Here is a 12,256-nt window from a genome sequence, read left to right as displayed (position 1 = left end):
TCCCAAATACCGTTTTTCACCCTCCCGGTATTGTCCGATTCACAAAAGAGTCCGCCGGCTTTAAAAGCCAGGTGAACTTTCAACAAAAAAGCGACAAAATATTTAAGAAATCCGCGCAACACTTGGAAATCAAGAGGCCATCCATGCCGGGCGCGCTTCCGCGGGGACTTCCGACGGGACCCGGTGCAATTTCCGCTTACACGAACGCACCGACGCACGCCTCTTTCGGACAATTCGTTCGTATGCGCATCGACCCGCCTCGACGGGTCCTATCTTTCGAGTGCCCGTAAATTCGAGGTCGGGACCCGGTTGCGAGTTATATTTTTATAAATAAAATTACTTCCATGGAGTATACTACGATAACCACTGAAATGCCTTTTGCTCAAGTGCAGCGGAAACAGATAAGAAAAATAAAAAAAAAAAAGGAGGGAAAAAGGGGTGCAACACGAGGACTTCCCAGGAGGTCACCCATCCTAGTACTACTCTCGCCCAAGCACGCTTCACTGCGGAGTTCTGATGGGATCCGGTGCATTAGTGCTGGTATGATCGCACCCGTTCATTCACCGTAGCAATTTGTTTACATGCGCAATGCCGCCCAAAAAAAAAAAAAAAAAACCAGAGCATTCCAAAGCTCGTAAATTCGCAGCCGAGACCCCAATTTCGAGCCTTCTCCTTCCCAAATACCGTTTTTCACCCTCCCGGTATTGTCCGATTCACAAAAGAGTCCGCCGGCTTTAAAAGCCAGGTGAACTCGCAACAAAAAAGCGACAAAATATTTAAGAAAACCGCGCAACACTTGGAAATCAAGAGGCCATCCATGCCGGGCGCGCTTCCGCGGGGACTTCCGACGGGACCCGGTGCAATTTCCGCTTACACGAACGCACCGACGCACGCCTCTTTCGGACAATTTGTTCGTATGCGCATCGACCCGCCTCGACGGGTCCTATCTTTCGAGTGCCCGTAAATTCGAGGTCGGGACCCGGTTGCGAGTTATATTTTTATAAATAAAATTACTTCCATGGAGTATACTACGATAACCACTGAAATGCCTTTTGCTCAAGTGCAGCGGAAACAGATAAGAAAAATAAAAAAAAAAAAAGGAGGGAAAAAGGGGTGCAACACGAGGACTTCCCAGGAGGTCACCCATCCTAGTACTACTCTCGCCCAAGCACGCTTAACTGCGGAGTTCTGATGGGATCCGGTGCATTAGTGCTGGTATGATCGCACCCGTTCATTCACCGTAGCAATTTGTTTACATGCGCAATGCCGCCCAAAAAAAAAAAAAAAACCAGAGCATTCCAAAGCTCGTAAATTCGCAGCCGAGACCCCAATTTCGAGCCTTCTCCTTCCCAAATACCGTTTTTCACCCTCCCGGTATTGTCCGATTCACAAAAGAGTCCGCCGGCTTTAAAAGCCAGGTGAACTCGCAACAAAAAAGCGACAAAATATTTAAGAAATCCGCGCAACACTAGGAAATCAAGAGGCCATCCATGCCGGGCGCGCTTCCGCGGGGACTTCCGACGGGACCCGGTGCAATTTCCGCTTACACGAACGCACCGACGCACGCCTCTTTCGGACAATTCGTTCGTATGCGCATCGACCCGCCTCGACGGGTCCTATCTTTCGAGTGCCCGTAAATTCGAGGTCGGGACCCGGTTGCGAGTTATATTTTTATAAATAAAATTACTTCCATGGAGTATACTACGATAACCACTGAAATGCCTTTTGCTCAAGTGCAGCGGAAACAGATAAGAAAAATAAAAAAAAAAAAGGAGGGAAAAAGGGGTGCAACACGAGGACTTCCCAGGAGGTCACCCATCCTAGTACTACTCTCGCCCAAGCACGCTTCACTGCGGAGTTCTGATGGGATCCGGTGCATTAGTGCTGGTATGATCGCACCCGTTCATTCACCGTAGCAATTTGTTTACATGCGCAATGCCGCCCAAAAAAAAAAAAAAAAAACCAGAGCATTCCAAAGCTCGTAAATTCGCAGCCGAGACCCCAATTTCGAGCCTTCTCCTTCCCAAATACCGTTTTTCACCCTCCCGGTATTGTCCGATTCACAAAAGAGTCCGCCGGCTTTAAAAGCCAGGTGAACTCGCAACAAAAAAGCGACAAAATATTTAAGAAAACCGCGCAACACTTGGAAATCAAGAGGCCATCCATGCCGGGCGCGCTTCCGCGGGGACTTCCGACGGGACCCGGTGCAATTTCCGCTTACACGAACGCACCGACGCACGCCTCTTTCGGACAATTTGTTCGTATGCGCATCGACCCGCCTCGACGGGTCCTATCTTTCGAGTGCCCGTAAATTCGAGGTCGGGACCCGGTTGCGAGTTATATTTTTATAAATAAAATTACTTCCATGGAGTATACTACGATAACCACTGAAATGCCTTTTGCTCAAGTGCAGCGGAAACAGATAAGAAAAATAAAAAAAAAAAAGGAGGGAAAAAGGGGTGCAACACGAGGACTTCCCAGGAGGTCACCCATCCTAGTACTACTCTCGCCCAAGCACGCTTAACTGCGGAGTTCTGATGGGATCCGGTGCATTAGTGCTGGTATGATCGCACCCGTTCATTCACCGTAGCAATTTGTTTACATGCGCAATGCCGCCCAAAAAAAAAAAAACCAGAGCATTCCAAAGCTCGTAAATTCGCAGCCGAGACCCCAATTTCGAGCCTTCTCCTTCCCAAATACCGTTTTTCACCCTCCCGGTATTGTCCGATTCACAAAAGAGTCCGCCGGCTTTAAAAGCCAGGTGAACTTTCAACAAAAAAGCGACAAAATATTTAAGAAATCCGCGCAACACTTGGAAATCAAGAGGCCATCCATGCCGGGCGCGCTTCCGCGGGGACTTCCGACGGGACCCGGTGCAATTTCCGCTTACACGAACGCACCGACGCACGCCTCTTTCGGACAATTCGTTCGTATGCGCATCGACCCGCCTCGACGGGTCCTATCTTTCGAGTGCCCGTAAATTCGAGGTCGGGACCCGGTTGCGAGTTATATTTTTATAAATAAAATTACTTCCATGGAGTATACTACGATAACCACTGAAATGCCTTTTGCTCAAGTGCAGCGGAAACAGATAAGAAAAATAAAAAAAAAAAGGAGGGAAAAAGGGGTGCAACACGAGGACTTCCCAGGAGGTCACCCATCCTAGTACTACTCTCGCCCAAGCACGCTTCACTGCGGAGTTCTGATGGGATCCGGTGCATTAGTGCTGGTATGATCGCACCCGTTCATTCACCGTAGCAATTTGTTTACATGCGCAATGCCGCCCAAAAAAAAAAAAAAAAAAACCAGAGCATTCCAAAGCTCGTAAATTCGCAGCCGAGACCCCAATTTCGAGCCTTCTCCTTCCCAAATACCGTTTTTCACCCTCCCGGTATTGTCCGATTCACAAAAGAGTCCGCCGGCTTTAAAAGCCAGGTGAACTCGCAACAAAAAAGCGACAAAATATTTAAGAAAACCGCGCAACACTTGGAAATCAAGAGGCCATCCATGCCGGGCGCGCTTCCGCGGGGACTTCCGACGGGACCCGGTGCAATTTCCGCTTACACGAACGCACCGACGCACGCCTCTTTCGGACAATTTGTTCGTATGCGCATCGACCCGCCTCGACGGGTCCTATCTTTCGAGTGCCCGTAAATTCGAGGTCGGGACCCGGTTGCGAGTTATATTTTTATAAATAAAATTACTTCCATGGAGTATACTACGATAACCACTGAAATGCCTTTTGCTCAAGTGCAGCGGAAACAGATAAGAAAAATAAAAAAAAAAAAGGAGGGAAAAAGGGGTGCAACACGAGGACTTCCCAGGAGGTCACCCATCCTAGTACTACTCTCGCCCAAGCACGCTTAACTGCGGAGTTCTGATGGGATCCGGTGCATTAGTGCTGGTATGATCGCACCCGTTCATTCACCGTAGCAATTTGTTTACATGCGCAATGCCGCCCAAAAAAAAAAAAACCAGAGCATTCCAAAGCTCGTAAATTCGCAGCCGAGACCCCAATTTCGAGCCTTCTCCTTCCCAAATACCGTTTTTCACCCTCCCGGTATTGTCCGATTCACAAAAGAGTCCGCCGGCTTTAAAAGCCAGGTGAACTTTCAACAAAAAAGCGACAAAATATTTAAGAAATCCGCGCAACACTTGGAAATCAAGAGGCCATCCATGCCGGGCGCGCTTCCGCGGGGACTTCCGACGGGACCCGGTGCAACCGGTGCAATTTCCGCTTACACGAACGCACCGACGCACGCCTCTTTCGGACAATTCGTTCGTATGCGCATCGACCCGCCTCGACGGGTCCTATCTTTCGAGTGCCCGTAAATTCGAGGTCGGGACCCGGTTGCGAGTTATATTTTTATAAATAAAATTACTTCCATGGAGTATACTACGATAACCACTGAAATGCCTTTTGCTCAAGTGCAGCGGAAACAGATAAGAAAAATAAAAAAAAAAAGGAGGGAAAAAGGGGTGCAACACGAGGACTTCCCAGGAGGTCACCCATCCTAGTACTACTCTCGCCCAAGCACGCTTCACTGCGGAGTTCTGATGGGATCCGGTGCATTAGTGCTGGTATGATCGCACCCGTTCATTCACCGTAGCAATTTGTTTACATGCGCAATGCCGCCCAAAAAAAAAAAAAAAAAACCAGAGCATTCCAAAGCTCGTAAATTCGCAGCCGAGACCCCAATTTCGAGCCTTCTCCTTCCCAAATACCGTTTTTCACCCTCCCGGTATTGTCCGATTCACAAAAGAGTCCGCCGGCTTTAAAAGCCAGGTGAACTCGCAACAAAAAAGCGACAAAATATTTAAGAAAACCGCGCAACACTTGGAAATCAAGAGGCCATCCATGCCGGGCGCGCTTCCGCGGGGACTTCCGACGGGACCCGGTGCAATTTCCGCTTACACGAACGCACCGACGCACGCCTCTTTCGGACAATTTGTTCGTATGCGCATCGACCCGCCTCGACGGGTCCTATCTTTCGAGTGCCCGTAAATTCGAGGTCGGGACCCGGTTGCGAGTTATATTTTTATAAATAAAATTACTTCCATGGAGTATACTACGATAACCACTGAAATGCCTTTTGCTCAAGTGCAGCGGAAACAGATAAGAAAAATAAAAAAAAAAAAGGAGGGAAAAAGGGGTGCAACACGAGGACTTCCCAGGAGGTCACCCATCCTAGTACTACTCTCGCCCAAGCACGCTTAACTGCGGAGTTCTGATGGGATCCGGTGCATTAGTGCTGGTATGATCGCACCCGTTCATTCACCGTAGCAATTTGTTTACATGCGCAATGCCGCCCAAAAAAAAAAAAACCAGAGCATTCCAAAGCTCGTAAATTCGCAGCCGAGACCCCAATTTCGAGCCTTCTCCTTCCCAAATACCGTTTTTCACCCTCCCGGTATTGTCCGATTCACAAAAGAGTCCGCCGGCTTTAAAAGCCAGGTGAACTTTCAACAAAAAAGCGACAAAATATTTAAGAAATCCGCGCAACACTTGGAAATCAAGAGGCCATCCATGCCGGGCGCGCTTCCGCGGGGACTTCCGACGGGACCCGGTGCAATTTCCGCTTACACGAACGCACCGACGCACGCCTCTTTCGGACAATTCGTTCGTATGCGCATCGACCCGCCTCGACGGGTCCTATCTTTCGAGTGCCCGTAAATTCGAGGTCGGGACCCGGTTGCGAGTTATATTTTTATAAATAAAATTACTTCCATGGAGTATACTACGATAACCACTGAAATGCCTTTTGCTCAAGTGCAGCGGAAACAGATAAGAAAAATAAAAAAAAAAAGGAGGGAAAAAGGGGTGCAACACGAGGACTTCCCAGGAGGTCACCCATCCTAGTACTACTCTCGCCCAAGCACGCTTCACTGCGGAGTTCTGATGGGATCCGGTGCATTAGTGCTGGTATGATCGCACCCGTTCATTCACCGTAGCAATTTGTTTACATGCGCAATGCCGCCCAAAAAAAAAAAAAAAAAACCAGAGCATTCCAAAGCTCGTAAATTCGCAGCCGAGACCCCAATTTCGAGCCTTCTCCTTCCCAAATACCGTTTTTCACCCTCCCGGTATTGTCCGATTCACAAAAGAGTCCGCCGGCTTTAAAAGCCAGGTGAACTCGCAACAAAAAAGCGACAAAATATTTAAGAAAACCGCGCAACACTTGGAAATCAAGAGGCCATCCATGCCGGGCGCGCTTCCGCGGGGACTTCCGACGGGACCCGGTGCAATTTCCGCTTACACGAACGCACCGACGCACGCCTCTTTCGGACAATTTGTTCGTATGCGCATCGACCCGCCTCGACGGGTCCTATCTTTCGAGTGCCCGTAAATTCGAGGTCGGGACCCGGTTGCGAGTTATATTTTTATAAATAAAATTACTTCCATGGAGTATACTACGATAACCACTGAAATGCCTTTTGCTCAAGTGCAGCGGAAACAGATAAGAAAAATAAAAAAAAAAAAGGAGGGAAAAAGGGGTGCAACACGAGGACTTCCCAGGAGGTCACCCATCCTAGTACTACTCTCGCCCAAGCACGCTTAACTGCGGAGTTCTGATGGGATCCGGTGCATTAGTGCTGGTATGATCGCACCCGTTCATTCACCGTAGCAATTTGTTTACATGCGCAATGCCGCCCAAAAAAAAAAAAACCAGAGCATTCCAAAGCTCGTAAATTCGCAGCCGAGACCCCAATTTCGAGCCTTCTCCTTCCCAAATACCGTTTTTCACCCTCCCGGTATTGTCCGATTCACAAAAGAGTCCGCCGGCTTTAAAAGCCAGGTGAACTTTCAACAAAAAAGCGACAAAATATTTAAGAAATCCGCGCAACACTTGGAAATCAAGAGGCCATCCATGCCGGGCGCGCTTCCGCGGGGACTTCCGACGGGACCCGGTGCAATTTCCGCTTACACGAACGCACCGACGCACGCCTCTTTCGGACAATTCGTTCGTATGCGCATCGACCCGCCTCGACGGGTCCTATCTTTCGAGTGCCCGTAAATTCGAGGTCGGGACCCGGTTGCGAGTTATATTTTTATAAATAAAATTACTTCCATGGAGTATACTACGATAACCACTGAAATGCCTTTTGCTCAAGTGCAGCGGAAACAGATAAGAAAAATAAAAAAAAAAAGGAGGGAAAAAGGGGTGCAACACGAGGACTTCCCAGGAGGTCACCCATCCTAGTACTACTCTCGCCCAAGCACGCTTCACTGCGGAGTTCTGATGGGATCCGGTGCATTAGTGCTGGTATGATCGCACCCGTTCATTCACCGTAGCAATTTGTTTACATGCGCAATGCCGCCCAAAAAAAAAAAAAAAAAAACCAGAGCATTCCAAAGCTCGTAAATTCGCAGCCGAGACCCCAATTTCGAGCCTTCTCCTTCCCAAATACCGTTTTTCACCCTCCCGGTATTGTCCGATTCACAAAAGAGTCCGCCGGCTTTAAAAGCCAGGTGAACTCGCAACAAAAAAGCGACAAAATATTTAAGAAAACCGCGCAACACTTGGAAATCAAGAGGCCATCCATGCCGGGCGCGCTTCCGCGGGGACTTCCGACGGGACCCGGTGCAATTTCCGCTTACACGAACGCACCGACGCACGCCTCTTTCGGACAATTTGTTCGTATGCGCATCGACCCGCCTCGACGGGTCCTATCTTTCGAGTGCCCGTAAATTCGAGGTCGGGACCCGGTTGCGAGTTATATTTTTATAAATAAAATTACTTCCATGGAGTATACTACGATAACCACTGAAATGCCTTTTGCTCAAGTGCAGCGGAAACAGATAAGAAAAATAAAAAAAAAAAAGGAGGGAAAAAGGGGTGCAACACGAGGACTTCCCAGGAGGTCACCCATCCTAGTACTACTCTCGCCCAAGCACGCTTAACTGCGGAGTTCTGATGGGATCCGGTGCATTAGTGCTGGTATGATCGCACCCGTTCATTCACCGTAGCAATTTGTTTACATGCGCAATGCCGCCCAAAAAAAAAAAAAAACCAGAGCATTCCAAAGCTCGTAAATTCGCAGCCGAGACCCCAATTTCGAGCCTTCTCCTTCCCAAATACCGTTTTTCACCCTCCCGGTATTGTCCGATTCACAAAAGAGTCCGCCGGCTTTAAAAGCCAGGTGAACTCGCAACAAAAAAGCGACAAAATATTTAAGAAATCCGCGCAACACTAGGAAATCAAGAGGCCATCCATGCCGGGCGCGCTTCCGCGGGGACTTCCGACGGGACCCGGTGCAATTTCCGCTTACACGAACGCACCGATGCACGCCTCTTTCGGACAATTCGTTCGTATGCGCATCGACCCGCCTCGACGGGTCCTATCTTTCGAGTGCCCGTAAATTCGAGGTCGGGACCCGGTTGCGAGTTATATTTTTATAAATAAAATTACTTCCATGGAGTATACTACGATAACCACTGAAATGCCTTTTGCTCAAGTGCAGCGGAAACAGATAAGAAAAATAAAAAAAAAAAAGGAGGGAAAAAGGGGTGCAACACGAGGACTTCCCAGGAGGTCACCCATCCTAGTACTACTCTCGCCCAAGCACGCTTCACTGCGGAGTTCTGATGGGATCCGGTGCATTAGTGCTGGTATGATCGCACCCGTTCATTCACCGTAGCAATTTGTTTACATGCGCAATGCCGCCCAAAAAAAAAAAAAAAAACCAGAGCATTCCAAAGCTCGTAAATTCGCAGCCGAGAGTCCAATTTCGAGCCTTCTCCTTCCCAAATACCGTTTTTCACCCTCCCGGTATTGTCCGATTCACAAAAGAGTCCGCCGGCTTTAAAAGCCAGGTGAACTCGCAACAAAAAAGCGACAAAATATTTAAGAAATCCGCGCAACACTTGGAAATCAAGAGGCCATCCATGCCGGGCGCGCTTCCGCGGGGACTTCCGACGGGACCCGGTGCAATTTCCGCTTACACGAACGCACCGACGCACGCCTCTTTCGGACAATTCGTTCGTATGCGCATCGACCCGCCTCGACGGGTCCTATCTTTCGAGTGCCCGTAAATTCGAGGTCGGGACCCGGTTGCGAGTTATATTTTTTTAAATAAAATTACTTCCATGGAGTATACTACGATAACCACTGAAATGCCTTCTGCTCAAGTGCAGCGGAAACAGATAAGGAAAATATAAAAAAAAAGGAGGGAAAAAGGGGTGCAACACGAGGACTTCCCAGGAGGTCACCCATCCTAGTACTACTCTCGCCCAAGCACGCTTAACTGCGGAGTTCTGATGGGATCCGGTGCATTAGTGCTGGTATGATCGCACCCGTTCATTCACCGTAGCAATTTGTTTACATGCGCAATGCCGCCCAAAAAAAAAAAAAAAACCAGAGCATTCCAAAGCTCGTAAATTCGCAGCCGAGACCCCTATTTCGAGCCTTCTCCTTCCCGAATACCGTTTTTCACCCTCCCGGTATTGTCCGATTCACAAAAGAGTCCGCCGGCTTTAAAAGCCAGGTGAACTCGCAACAAAAAAGCGACAAAATATTTAAGAAATCCGCGCAACACTTGGAAATCAAGAGGCCATCCATGCCGGGCGCGCTTCCGCGGGGACTTCCGACGGGACCCGGTGCAATTTCCGCTTACACGAACGCACCGACGCACGCCTCTTTCGGACAATTCGTTCGTATGCGCATCGACCCGCCTCGACGGGTCCTATCTTTCGAGTGCCCGTAAATTCGAGGTCGGGACCCGGTTGCGAGTTATATTTTTTTAAATAAAATTACTTCCATGGAGTATACTACGATAACCACTGAAATGCCTTCTGCTCAAGTGCAGCGGAAACAGATAAGGAAAATATAAAAAAAAAGGAGGGAAAAAGGGGTGCAACACGAGGACTTCCCAGGAGGTCACCCATCCTAGTACTACTCTCGCCCAAGCACGCTTAACTGCGGAGTTCTGATGGGATCCGGTGCATTAGTGCTGGTATGATCGCACCCGTTCATTCACCGTAGCAATTTGTTTACATGCGCAATGCCGCCCAAAAAAAAAAAAAAAACCAGAGCATTCCAAAGCTCGTAAATTCGCAGCCGAGACCCCTATTTCGAGCCTTCTCCTTCCCGAATACCGTTTTTCACCCTCCCGGTATTGTCCGATTCACAAAAGAGTCCGCCGGCTTTAAAAGCCAGGTGAACTCGCAACAAAAAAGCGACAAAATATTTAAGAAATCCGCGCAACACTTGGAAATCAAGAGGCCATCCATGCCGGGCGCGCTTCCGCGGGGACTTCCGACGGGACCCGGTGCAATTTCCGCTTACACGAACGCACCGACGCACGCCTCTTTCGGACAATTCGTTCGTATGCGCATCGACCCGCCTCGACGGGTCCTATCTTTCGAGTGCCCGTAAATTCGAGGTCGGGACCCGGTTGCGAGTTATATTTTTTTAAATAAAATTACTTCCATGGAGTATACTACGATAACCACTGAAATGCCTTCTGCTCAAGTGCAGCGGAAACAGATAAGGAAAATATAAAAAAAAAGGAGGGAAAAAGGGGTGCAACACGAGGACTTCCCAGGAGGTCACCCATCCTAGTACTACTCTCGCCCAAGCACGCTTAACTGCGGAGTTCTGATGGGATCCGGTGCATTAGTGCTGGTATGATCGCACCCGTTCATTCACCGTAGCAATTTGTTTACATGCGCAATGCCGCCCAAAAAAAAAAAAAAAAACCAGAGCATTCCAAAGCTCGTAAATTCGCAGCCGAGACCCCTATTTCGAGCCTTCTCCTTCCCGAATACCGTTTTTCACCCTCCCGGTATTGTCCGATTCACAAAAGAGTCCGCCGGCTTTAAAAGCCAGGTGAACTCGCAACAAAAAAGCGACAAAATATTTAAGAAATCCGCGCAACACTTGGAAATCAAGAGGCCATCCATGCCGGGCGCGCTTCCGCGGGGACTTCCGACGGGACCCGGTGCAATTTCCGCTTACACGAACGCACCGACGCACGCCTCTTTCGGACAATTCGTTCGTATGCGCATCGACCCGCCTCGACGGGTCCTATCTTTCGAGTGCCCGTAAATTCGAGGTCGGGACCCGGTTGCGAGTTATATTTTTTTAAATAAAATTACTTCCATGGAGTATACTACGATAACCACTGAAATGCCTTCTGCTCAAGTGCAGCGGAAACAGATAAGGAAAATATAAAAAAAAAGGAGGGAAAAAGGGGTGCAACACGAGGACTTCCCAGGAGGTCACCCATCCTAGTACTACTCTCGCCCAAGCACGCTTAACTGCGGAGTTCTGATGGGATCCGGTGCATTAGTGCTGGTATGATCGCACCCGTTCATTCACCGTAGCAATTTGTTTACATGCGCAATGCCGCCCAAAAAAAAAAAAAAAACCAGAGCATTCCAAAGCTCGTAAATTCGCAGCCGAGACCCCTATTTCGAGCCTTCTCCTTCCCGAATACCGTTTTTCACCCTCCCGGTATTGTCCGATTCACAAAAGAGTCCGCCGGCTTTAAAAGCCAGGTGAACTCGCAACAAAAAAGCGACAAAATATTTAAGAAATCCGCGCAACACTTGGAAATCAAGAGGCCATCCATGCCGGGCGCGCTTCCGCGGGGACTTCCGACGGGACCCGGTGCAATTTCCGCTTACACGAACGCACCGACGCACGCCTCTTTCGGACAATTCGTTCGTATGCGCATCGACCCGCCTCGACGGGTCCTATCTTTCGAGTGCCCGTAAATTCGAGGTCGGGACCCGGTTGCGAGTTATATTTTTTTAAATAAAATTACTTCCATGGAGTATACTACGATAACCACTGAAATGCCTTCTGCTCAAGTGCAGCGGAAACAGATAAGGAAAATATAAAAAAAAAGGAGGGAAAAAGGGGTGCAACACGAGGACTTCCCAGGAGGTCACCCATCCTAGTACTACTCTCGCCCAAGCACGCTTAACTGCGGAGTTCTGATGGGATCCGGTGCATTAGTGCTGGTATGATCGCACCCGTTCATTCACCGTAGCAATTTGTTTACATGCGCAATGCCGCCCAAAAAAAAAAAAAAAAACCAGAGCATTCCAAAGCTCGTAAATTCGCAGCCGAGACCCCTATTTCGAGCCTTCTCCTTCCCGAATACCGTTTTTCACCCTCCCGGTATTGTCCGATTCACAAAAGAGTCCGCCGGCTTTAAAAGCCAGGTGAACTCGCAACAAAAAAGCGACAAAATATTTAAGAAATCCGCGCAACACTTGGAAATCAAGAGGCCATCCATGCCGGGCGCG

General features: G+C 48.9%; 18 non-coding genes across 18 annotated transcripts; all 18 read right to left on the bottom strand.

Moving 5' to 3' along the window:
- Positions 1–435: 435 nt before the first annotated feature.
- LOC130819454 (5S ribosomal RNA) lies at positions 436–554 on the bottom strand. The gene has a single exon (XR_009044490.1). It is a non-coding gene; the product is annotated as a 5S ribosomal RNA (ribosomal RNA).
- Positions 555–1,110: 556 nt separating this feature from the next.
- Positions 1,111–1,229, bottom strand: LOC130819847 (5S ribosomal RNA). The gene has a single exon (XR_009044878.1). It is a non-coding gene; the product is annotated as a 5S ribosomal RNA (ribosomal RNA).
- A 553-nt stretch (positions 1,230–1,782) lies between these two features.
- LOC130819453 (5S ribosomal RNA) lies at positions 1,783–1,901 on the bottom strand. The gene has a single exon (XR_009044489.1). It is a non-coding gene; the product is annotated as a 5S ribosomal RNA (ribosomal RNA).
- A 555-nt stretch (positions 1,902–2,456) lies between these two features.
- LOC130819846 (5S ribosomal RNA) lies at positions 2,457–2,575 on the bottom strand. Its single transcript, XR_009044877.1, has one exon. It is a non-coding gene; the product is annotated as a 5S ribosomal RNA (ribosomal RNA).
- A 549-nt stretch (positions 2,576–3,124) lies between these two features.
- LOC130819452 (5S ribosomal RNA) lies at positions 3,125–3,243 on the bottom strand. The gene has a single exon (XR_009044488.1). It is a non-coding gene; the product is annotated as a 5S ribosomal RNA (ribosomal RNA).
- Positions 3,244–3,799: 556 nt separating this feature from the next.
- On the bottom strand, positions 3,800–3,918 carry LOC130819845 (5S ribosomal RNA). Its single transcript, XR_009044876.1, has one exon. It is a non-coding gene; the product is annotated as a 5S ribosomal RNA (ribosomal RNA).
- A 558-nt stretch (positions 3,919–4,476) lies between these two features.
- On the bottom strand, positions 4,477–4,595 carry LOC130819451 (5S ribosomal RNA). Its single transcript, XR_009044487.1, has one exon. It is a non-coding gene; the product is annotated as a 5S ribosomal RNA (ribosomal RNA).
- Positions 4,596–5,150: 555 nt separating this feature from the next.
- LOC130819844 (5S ribosomal RNA) lies at positions 5,151–5,269 on the bottom strand. Its single transcript, XR_009044875.1, has one exon. It is a non-coding gene; the product is annotated as a 5S ribosomal RNA (ribosomal RNA).
- Positions 5,270–5,818: 549 nt separating this feature from the next.
- LOC130819450 (5S ribosomal RNA) lies at positions 5,819–5,937 on the bottom strand. The gene has a single exon (XR_009044486.1). It is a non-coding gene; the product is annotated as a 5S ribosomal RNA (ribosomal RNA).
- Positions 5,938–6,492: 555 nt separating this feature from the next.
- LOC130819843 (5S ribosomal RNA) lies at positions 6,493–6,611 on the bottom strand. The gene has a single exon (XR_009044874.1). It is a non-coding gene; the product is annotated as a 5S ribosomal RNA (ribosomal RNA).
- Positions 6,612–7,160: 549 nt separating this feature from the next.
- On the bottom strand, positions 7,161–7,279 carry LOC130819449 (5S ribosomal RNA). Its single transcript, XR_009044485.1, has one exon. It is a non-coding gene; the product is annotated as a 5S ribosomal RNA (ribosomal RNA).
- A 556-nt stretch (positions 7,280–7,835) lies between these two features.
- LOC130819842 (5S ribosomal RNA) lies at positions 7,836–7,954 on the bottom strand. Its single transcript, XR_009044873.1, has one exon. It is a non-coding gene; the product is annotated as a 5S ribosomal RNA (ribosomal RNA).
- A 552-nt stretch (positions 7,955–8,506) lies between these two features.
- LOC130819448 (5S ribosomal RNA) lies at positions 8,507–8,625 on the bottom strand. Its single transcript, XR_009044484.1, has one exon. It is a non-coding gene; the product is annotated as a 5S ribosomal RNA (ribosomal RNA).
- Positions 8,626–9,178: 553 nt separating this feature from the next.
- LOC130819840 (5S ribosomal RNA) lies at positions 9,179–9,297 on the bottom strand. The gene has a single exon (XR_009044871.1). It is a non-coding gene; the product is annotated as a 5S ribosomal RNA (ribosomal RNA).
- Positions 9,298–9,849: 552 nt separating this feature from the next.
- LOC130819839 (5S ribosomal RNA) lies at positions 9,850–9,968 on the bottom strand. The gene has a single exon (XR_009044870.1). It is a non-coding gene; the product is annotated as a 5S ribosomal RNA (ribosomal RNA).
- A 552-nt stretch (positions 9,969–10,520) lies between these two features.
- On the bottom strand, positions 10,521–10,639 carry LOC130819838 (5S ribosomal RNA). The gene has a single exon (XR_009044869.1). It is a non-coding gene; the product is annotated as a 5S ribosomal RNA (ribosomal RNA).
- A 553-nt stretch (positions 10,640–11,192) lies between these two features.
- LOC130819837 (5S ribosomal RNA) lies at positions 11,193–11,311 on the bottom strand. Its single transcript, XR_009044868.1, has one exon. It is a non-coding gene; the product is annotated as a 5S ribosomal RNA (ribosomal RNA).
- Positions 11,312–11,863: 552 nt separating this feature from the next.
- On the bottom strand, positions 11,864–11,982 carry LOC130819836 (5S ribosomal RNA). The gene has a single exon (XR_009044867.1). It is a non-coding gene; the product is annotated as a 5S ribosomal RNA (ribosomal RNA).
- Positions 11,983–12,256: the final 274 nt, after the last annotated feature.

The sequence above is a fragment of the Amaranthus tricolor genome, chromosome 7 (genome assembly GCF_026212465.1).
Source record: "Amaranthus tricolor cultivar Red isolate AtriRed21 chromosome 7, ASM2621246v1, whole genome shotgun sequence".
Taxonomy (NCBI): domain Eukaryota; kingdom Viridiplantae; phylum Streptophyta; class Magnoliopsida; order Caryophyllales; family Amaranthaceae; genus Amaranthus; species Amaranthus tricolor.
This window is presented reverse-complemented; position numbering and strand designations above follow the sequence as displayed.